This window comes from Pteropus vampyrus, unplaced genomic scaffold (assembly GCF_000151845.1).
Source record: "Pteropus vampyrus isolate Shadow unplaced genomic scaffold, Pvam_2.0 Scaffold208, whole genome shotgun sequence".
Classification (NCBI taxonomy): domain Eukaryota; kingdom Metazoa; phylum Chordata; class Mammalia; order Chiroptera; family Pteropodidae; genus Pteropus; species Pteropus vampyrus.
The window spans coordinates 1401906-1411620 of record NW_011888989.1 but is presented as its reverse complement, the minus strand read 5'-3'; the positions used below and the strand labels follow the sequence as shown (position 1 = coordinate 1411620).

The 9715-nt window shown below is 39.8% G+C and overlaps 1 pseudogene; it reads right to left on the bottom strand.

Annotated features, from left to right (window-relative positions):
- Positions 1–572: 572 nt before the first annotated feature.
- Positions 573–2026, bottom strand: LOC105300345 (annotated as a pseudogene).
- Positions 2027–9715: the final 7689 nt, after the last annotated feature.

Here is a 9715-nt window from a genome sequence, read left to right as displayed (position 1 = left end):
TGGAGTGACGTCATCACTTGTAGGCTCTGCAGAGCAGCCAGATTCCTTCAGCACAGCAGGCCCCTCCCACCTCTCATACTGCAGCCCTCTGAATCAACTTCATTTTGTTCTTCACTTTTCTTAAAGCATAACACAAGTTTGCAGTCCTCCTTCCTTCTCTGTTTCCTTTAGTCTCAGCTGGCAGAGTTTCTGTGGGTACAGTCTCATCTCTATTTCTAGCTTCTGCTGAGGTGGATGATTAGACCTGTGGTTTGCATTCATACTAATCTTCTTATCAAATGATCATTCAGCCATATCCTTAACATTCTCTTAAGAACAAGCTTTCTCAAGTTTTTGCAATATGGATAGGCTGAGAATTTTCCAAGTCTTCAAGTTCTGGTTCCTTTTAATTGTTGTTGTTTAGTAGTTATTTATAATCATAAACTTAACTCTGCAATCCAGCTAGACTTGGAGGGGGATAAGGAGAATCCAGAACTCAATGAACTGCAGTGAGAACACAAAGATTATAGAGTATTCCAAGCAGATAAAGGTGAAGGATACTCTCCTGAGCTACAGAAGGAATAGTTTGGTGGTTAAGATAAAGCACAAGTCAGATTTGTTAGTTTACCACAGTTGGCAATGGTGATCTTGCTGCTCTTGCCATTCCAGGACCCAAAGCGCTTCATGGCTCCCACAATATTCTTGCCTCTTTCACCTTGCCAAAGACCACATGCTTGCCATCCAGCCACTCAGTCTTGGTAGTGCAGATGAAAAACTGGGAACCATTTGTGTTGAGTCCAGCATTTGCCATGGACAAGGTACCAGGACCTGTAGGCTTCAGGACGAAATTCTCATTATCAAATTTCTCCCCATAGATGGACTTGCCACCAGTGCCATTATGGCATGTGAAGTCACCATCCTGGCACATAAATCTCAGAATAATTCCGTGAAAGGAAGAAACTCTATAATCAAATCCTTTCTCCCCAGTGCTCAGAGCAGGAAAGTTTTCTGCTGTCTTTGGAACTTTGCAAACAGCTCTCGAATAAATGGTGCTGCTGAAGTATATCACGTAGGGCAGCTGTGAGGTCAGCCTTAGAAACATTCACATCGATTTGTACATGCTGCTCCTGAATCTGGGCCTGCAGCTCCTGGATTTCCTCATCACGCAGTTTCTTCAAAAAGGTAATCTTTTCTTGCAAGGATTCCACCTTACGCTCAAAGTCAAGACGTGCCAACATCCTGTCTGAAAGACTGCAGGGTGCTCTCGGCTTCCTTTATCTGAAGCATCTCCTTGTGCAATTTCTCCCAGAGTCTCATGATGGCCTCAGCCAGATCATCGTGCTCCACCTCCATGCAGGCATTGTCGCTGGTGAGCTGGTCCTCCTGCAGGTGCAGCTTCTGCATCTCCTCCTCCTCATAGACTTACCAAATGGTCCTGGTCAATGGCCTGTTAGGAACGGTGAGCGAGGGCCAGTGAGTGAATCTTCATCTGTATTTGCAGCCTCTCTCTAGATCACAGCCTTAGCTCCACCTCGGGTCATCAGGTATTAGATTCTCAAAGGAGCACTGGTCCCTGGTGCCAAAAAGATTGGGGACCTCTGTTGTAGAGGACCCGTAGGCACGACTTACCCTGGCCCTTGGGTTGCTGGAGCTCCAGCAGCAGGATCTTGTTTTGTGGCTCCAGGAAGTATATCTTGTCCATGTACTTGGCAAAGTGGTCCTTCAGCTCCTGCAGCTTGTCACTTTCCTTAGTGCCCAGTGTTCTTGAACTCAGCATTGATGGCGGGCCAGCGAGAAGTCCACAAGTCCTACAGGAGCACACTCTGGGGACACTGCTCTGCAGGCGCACAGTTGAGGGGCCGGTGGCCTACACGCTGCCAGGTGGAGGTGAAGAGGCTACCGCTGGTGCTGGAGCGCAGCGCGCTGCCCAGGCTGTAGGTGCAGGTGGATGTGGTCAAGCAGCTTTGGCTGGAGCTCTGCCGACTGGCAGTGCAAGGGTACCAAACATCCTGTGGTAGGAGGATAAGGATAAGAACCTGGCGGACATGACTGCGGAGGGTTGTGGTGGGCTGGGCAGCTGCTGCTGCCACTGCCACTGCACACAGACTGGAAGAGAGGAGAACGAGGGCTCTGTCGGTGTGGGTGGTGTGAGCGCTGCTGCTGCTCAGGGCGCAGACCTCAGAGCAAGAGTTGCAGAGCTGATTTTAGTTTTTAAGTCATGTAAGGCATAAGAATATTTTCACATATCGCACCTGTATCTTTTCTGATACATTTTACATGTTTATATCTAAATCTTTGTTCCAAGAGAATTTTTTAAAAAACAGTTATGAGGGGTAGTATCAGTGTTAGCATTTTGGTAAATAACCTTTCAGATGTCTTTCAATGCATATATAATCTACTTACAGAAATATGTATATAATTTTATATAAGTATGATCAGAGGCAGCCTATATAAACCTTTTGCCATCAACCTCCACCCTTACACTGCTCACACTCTAAATAAGGAAAGGCCTGCGGAAGGAGAGATGATTTGTGGGGGAGTAGGAGTCAAGAGTGTGTGGTGCGTTCACTCTTCTATCGGAAAAGTTCTTCCCCACCTCACTCACACCACAGCGGTGCTGTGAGTATCCAAGAGAATCACATAGATCGAAGTTCCTGTGGGAAGAGGAGACTCACTTATTGATCCCTGGCGGGGTGGCCAAATATCCAGTCTACTCCATGCTGCTGTGGTTACAGATTAGCTGAGCATTCTTAGGAGAGCTTGATGAGGGTCTCCTGAGGGTGAGGGATTTCCTGTACCATGGAAATTGGTGTCTAATTGTTGTCTAGAGAGCTCCAGAGGCTTTTTGGAATAGCCCTTTGGGAAGAGCAAGAAGGGATTGTAGCATAGTATGACTGGGAGGAAAAAGTTATGGGACCTTTCACCCCAGTGGTTCTTGGAGAACACAGAAATGAACTAGCATGTCTAAACCCTCTCATTCCCCGTCATATCTGCTCTCTAGCCCATGCTTCCTTGTTGGTGAAAGACATCACCACAAATCAAGTGCTCCAAATCAGGAAACTGAGTATTTTTATTGTCTTTCTCTTTTTCACCCCTTACCTTTAGTAAACTATTAGCCCTTCAGTTGTGTATTCTTACTATTTTCTTAATCTTTCTTTTTCTCTCTCCCTCAAGCATTTACCATCTGTTGCTTGGGTTACTTCAAGAGGCCTCTCTCCTAGGGTAAGGAAAGCCCAGACGTTAGGGCTGAGAGAGTGATTAAAGAAGTTTTCTATTCTCTCATTTACCTCAAAGCTAGGAAAATAAAGCAGTAAGGATACTCCAGTTCTCCCCCAACCAAAACACATAAAATCCACTCAAATAAACAGAAAACCCATTCCCCTTCACCCATTCCTCCTTTAAGTAGACCCAGACCTTTTTTCTTTTTACCACAAAATGTCATATTTACGTTTTTTTGCCTAAATTTCCTTATCACTCAGTTTTCAATCCTTGAATTATAACTTCACCTCTTTTTGACTGAAATTTGCTCCTATAGACCACCAATGTCAAATACAAAGGGGTAACAATTAGGAATCTTCTGGTGCAAGTGATAGAAATTCCAACACAAACTAGTTTAAGCAAAAAAGAGCACAAGAGTTCGTTTCACTTTCTAATTGTGTCCTAAGTCCCTGAAACAATCACTGTGATCGTAAGAATGTGTTGGTCTGATTGCTCAGGCTTGAGTCATATGTTCTATTTCTAACCTTTGAAGCAGAGATGTCCAATAAAAATACAGTGGGAATCACAAATATGAGACATAAATGTAACTTTATGTGTTCTAGTAGCCACATTTTAAAAAGTTAAAAGAAACATGAGAAATTAAATTTAATGATATATTTTATTTAATCCAGTATATTCAAACTATTATCATTTCAACATTAATCAATAGAAAATATTATTAATGAAATATTTTACACGTGTTTCTTCTCTTTTCACTTTTTTGTAGGTCAATAATTTTTTTCCCCATCTTCACTGAAATATAATATACAATTAGTTGCTCGTATTTACATTGCACAATTCGATGAGGTTTTTTTTCAATTATACTTGGCATACAATAATATACCAGTTTCAGTTGTACAGCATAGTGATTAGAGATCTACATAATTCACAAAGTGATCACCCCACTGAATGTAGTACCCCTCTTCCTCCTTACATATTTGTTACAACATATTGACTATTTTTCTTATGCTACTCTTTATATCTCCATGTCTATTTTGTAGCTATCCATTTGTACTTAATCCCTTTGCCCTTTCTTAACCGTCTCTTCTAACCCCCCTCCCTTCTAGTAGCCCTCAAAATGAGTTTATTTCTGTTGTTGTTGTTGTTTATTTTGTTCTTTAGATTCCACACATACATGAAATGATGTGATATTTGCCTTTCTCTATTTGACTTATTTCATTCAGTGCAGTACCCTCTAGGTCCATCAAGGCAATGTCTTTTTCTATCCCCTTCCTTTTAGTCTGTGTGTGTCTTTTAATCTGAAGTGAGTCTCCTATAAGCAGCATATGTAGGGGGCTTGTTTTCATATCCATTCAGCCACCCTATCTTTTGGTTGGAGCACTTAATTCTTTTCCATTTGAGGTACTTGTTGACAGGAATATAGCTATTACCTTTCTTTATTCATGTTTTTGATACATGTTTTTAAATTCTTAACGAAATCCCTCCAACATTTTCTGTAATAATGGTTTGGTGGTGCTAAATTCCTTTAGCTTATTTTTATCTGAGAAGCTCTTTATCTGTCCTTCAACTCTAAATGTTAGCTTTGCTGGATAAAGTATTCTTGGTTATAGATCCTGGGTTTTCATTACTTTGAATATTTTGTGCCAAGCCCTTCTGTCCTATATAGTTTCTTTTAAGAAATCAGTTGCTAGTCTTATGGATACTCCCTTGTAACTAATTGCTTTTCTCCTGCTGCTTTTAAGATTCTCTCTTTGTAGTTAAACTTTGACATTTTAATTATGATGTGTCTTGGTGTGGGCTTCTTTGGATTCATCTTTTTTTGGACTCTCTGAGCTTCTTGGGGCTGTATGTCTATTTCCTTCACCAGATGAGGGAAGTTTTCCATCATTATTTCTTCAAATAGCTCTTCAACTTTTTATTTTTCTTCAGGTACCCCTATGGCATGGATATCTTTATATTCAATTATGTCCCATAGGCTCCTTAAATTATTATTATAGTTTTGGCTCCTTTTTTCTTGCTGTTCTGATTGAGTGTCCTTGGCTTCCCCATTCTCTATATTGGTGGTTCAATCCTCTTCTTTACCCACTCTGTTGATTCCCTCTAATGTACTCTTCATCTCAGATAATGTGTTATTCATTTCTGATTGGTTCCCATTTATAATTTCATTTCCATTTTTGTGCTTTTTATCTTTGTTAAAGTTCTCATTGAGTTCATCTACACTCCCTAAGTTAATTGAGCATCTTTATAATCAGTTTTTGAACTCTGCCTATTTCTGGATCTTTGTTCTGTTCTCTCATATGGTTTCTGCTTCTTTGTCTTCCCATTTTAGCTGCCTTTCTGTGTCTGTTTCTATATACTAAGCAAAGCTCCTAAGTCTCTTGGTCTTTTTACTGTGGCTTTGTATAGTAGGTGTACAGTGGCACAGTCCTGAGAGGAGTTCAGCTACAGGCCAAGTTTAGCCCCAGCCTGTGCCCCTCTAGGGCCACCTGTTAAGATTCAGCAAGCAATCTGTGCTTATAGTTGCTTCAAGAGGCCATGCTAGAAACTGAAGTCAGCTGCCACCAGTGTGAGACTTGGAGTTGGCTCAGCAAAGAGCACTGGACTCCTGGAGGACACAACTGGATGTGGCTTGGGTGAAACTGCAAGTTGGGGGAGATGGAGTTTCAGGGAATCCTCCGGGCAGAGCGACCTTTGTTATCCAGTTCAATGACATCTCAGCAATGGCGGTGCTGTGTCCTCACACTGGGAGTGAGGAGGATTCAACAGAGAAACAATGGATACTGCCAGCACTTCTGCCTGGGAGAGATCCTCGCTTCCGTCCTTCTCTCAGATAACTCAGTGTCCCCTTGTAAGTCCTTGTGTCCCCCAAGCAGCCGACCAGGTGCTGGTGCTCAGAGCGAGCAAGTCTGTCACTGTGAAAGTTCACTCAGAGACACATCCGCTTTAAGAGGCGCCTGCCACGGCCTGGCCACTGCTGCTGCAGCCTCTGTCCCATTCAGCCACTCATACAAGGCAACCTCATGTCTTCAGCCCCTCCTACCTTCTACTGTTGCAGGGCGATTTCTTATTTCTCTCCCTAGTTGCAGTGTTTCTATTCATTTAGATCCGAGGTGGCTTTGCTTGCTGTTTGCTCCGTATTTCTGTCACAACTTTGATTTAGTTGCAAGAAGGATGAACAAAGCCTCTATCTTCTGTGCCATTTTTTCCCCCTCCATCCATGTGTTTCTTGTACTGTCTTCACAATCAGCATTTTAGCAAGGCTTCCAAGTGACGATAATGTAAAAGATGTAAAAATGGGGTGTCTACAAAATGTGCTTTGAGAAACACTGTCCTACAGGCTCTTTTATTTCTTCTGTGTTCCCCAAATCACATTTCTAGTGGTAGGAGTAAGTACTGAGAGATCTGCTTAAACATATTTGAGCAATTCAGAATTGAAGGCAGGGTTGTTACTGGTTAGATCAGGATAGAATTAGTGACATTTAACATTTCTTGAATGTTGCTTCCACCTGTTGGTTGTAGCACATATTGCAGCTACATAAACAATCGAATAGGTTTTGGTCATTTGTGAGCCCTTGACATTTCTGGCAACACACCTCCTCAACTGTATTGTGAGAAGACTTTCTTTTGGAATTCTCTTTCATATTGGAGTACAGAAAGTCTTAACAGTTTGTATTATGGATTCTCATTTGCCAGGATTTTTTTTTCTACTTCCTGCTTCAACACACATAGATTTCTCCCTCCTTTAAATCCTTAGTATTCATATGTCAGTAATCTATTGTAATTGTTCCTGCTTTCTGTTTCTGTAGGTTGTTTCTCCTGCTATTCTTGTACACCTTCAAAAGGCAGTGGCCACAGAAAATTTCTTAACATCTTTAAGCCTTACTTCCTTATACTATAAAATGTACATGTTAGCTTTTTCATAGTGTCGTTGTGAAGTTTAAATCGCATACTATTTATAAAGTGTTTGGCACACTGCTTGACATATATGAAGATCTCTGTAAATAATATTGTCCATACTGACAAATCCTAAATGGAAATTTGAGTACTGACTGGATATTTGATTATATTGAATAATTTTTATGTTCTATTTTAAAATCCTTGTTTAAAAAATCCTTATCTTTTAGAGATACACACTGAAACAGTTATGGATGAAATGAAATGACTACTGGGTTTTGCTTTAAAATCAAACCAGAGGAGGGATGTAGGTGGTGATGTGGGTGAAACAATAGTGGCCATGAATTGATCATTGCTGAAACTGGGTGATGGATATATGGGATTTATTATAGTATTTTTTTCCATTGTGTGTGTTTGAAAATTTCCATAAAAATTAAATAAAAAAAGGATAACAAAATTTTCTATTTCTCACAGCACTATATATAATGCTAGACATCATATGGGTACTACTCGATTTATTTATTAATTGTTATATTAGGTTAGAATTTTGCATTAAGAGAGTTGTTATTGTCTTTTCAAAAAAAAGCTGAACTTAAAAGAATTGGCTGCACATGCTTCCAGAAAAATGTTAGATAGGAGCATGTTTTAGCCTAAAAAAACTAAGGCTCATTTTGTCAGAACAATAATGATCAAATATAACAGTATCAACACAGGGAAATTTTGCAATTCTTTAGGAGCTGCAGAAAGAATGACTTGCAGAAGTTTCCTCTTTGGGCATCTTTTTTCTTGACATCTAACAAATAAATGAATAAAATACCTACTTGCCCTGTGGACATGCCTGATTTATGCAGATGATGATTATATTATTTAACACAACAGAGAATCTGCTTAATCATAAGAATAGCCAAATTTCTACAGTAGTTACATGTCTCACATACATGCTTCATCTAATTCCATTACATCAAGTCATTCATAAACCTGCCCCTATGTCCCTTTTCGTACTCTGTTGTGTTAAGAATAAGATCCAGTTCCTTCCTGCTTAATGAATTTTCTAATAGCCTACCACAATTTCCTCTACATTATTTCTTGCTCTCTTCATCTTTGGATATAACAACAACCCTCTCATCTCAATGTCTATTTATTCGCATATCCTAAGTGTTCTGGTCTTTTCATTCTTTTTTTCTCCTTAATTTCTTAATGGTTAGTATGAATTTCTCCTTAACTAGAAGCATTCAATGAACTACATTGAAAGAGATAAAGTAAAGGGTATTTCCAACTCGTTTCCCTCCAAGTACCATTTCCACCTAAAGGAGTTTAAATTCTGTGAGAACAAAAACTATGAAGAGAAAATCTTTCGCCAGCTGGCAGAAAGTGGCCTTGAGAGATACACCCAAATCTCTAGTCCCTCTTATCTCAGTTTCAGTAAGAGAGAGTGACTATCTAGGCAGCTATAGATTTGAGAATCATCAAGAATTTTTTAGCTGGTTGAACAGCTCAACACTATGGTTCAAATCCATTAAAATGGCTAGAAGTAGAGAAACATTTAATGGAAAGAGTAATGCACTTGGAATTAGAAACCCTGGCTATGAGTCCTAGCTTTATCACTTAATTGATTTGTGAGCTTAGACAAGTAACTTCATCTCACTAAATGATGATGCTAATATTATCCATGTCAGGGTCACTATATAGACAGTTTGCATTCCTTTCACAATGTCCTACACAATATTTTGTACCTAGGAGGTATACATCAGTGGCCTAATATCTTTCTATTTAGAATCATTTTGAAGCATTAACAGTAAATCCCTTCATCCCTGCCCCAACATATTTTCTTTTGGAGTCTCCTGGCTTTTCAGAAGTTACCAGAGTGACATAAGAGTACACTGCTCCCTTCTGGGCAGGTAGTACTAGCAGCTTTTGACTCTAAATTATTCCGTTTACTTATAACATACTGTGAATCATTATTACCTACTCAATCAACCACAAATGTTTAGATTAACACTTTGATACAATTTTGTTGTTTAAGCATCATCTAAGAAAATGAAATTTGTCAGGAACAAAAGAGACGATTAGGAAACGAAGTACAGTAATTTCCTCAATAAAACCAGAAAATATTCAAAGGAGAGGGCTCTATGGCAATAACTCTGAGACCATTCGAGCTAGTTTGTCAGATTATCAATGGGAAAGTTCAGCCCTAGCAAACCTGGATTAAATAATCAAAGCAAGCCAATGCCAGAGACAAAGTCTTCCATCACAAGAGTATGAGGTAGTAGAAAGAAAGATCCAAGGAACTCTGTTCCTTACCAATTAGTACTGTGTCCAGCATGAATGGATGTAGCATGGAATTGTGGAAAGAGCAGAGACTCACAGGAGTTTGCTGCTTACTGACTAAATGACTCTAGGTATGCTATTTAAACTCTGATCTTCTGTTACCTCCCTGAAAAGTGGTGTTAATAACTGTTTTGCAGTAGTGAGATTTTTTAAAAGTAGTTCATTTAAAGCCATTTTTATATATGTATGTACTTTTAAAATTTCTGAACACAATTCACAAAGCCTTATCAGGAAAAGTTAAGACATGGCTCTCTCAAAGAAGCAAATACGACATTATTCAGAAATGTAAAGGTAG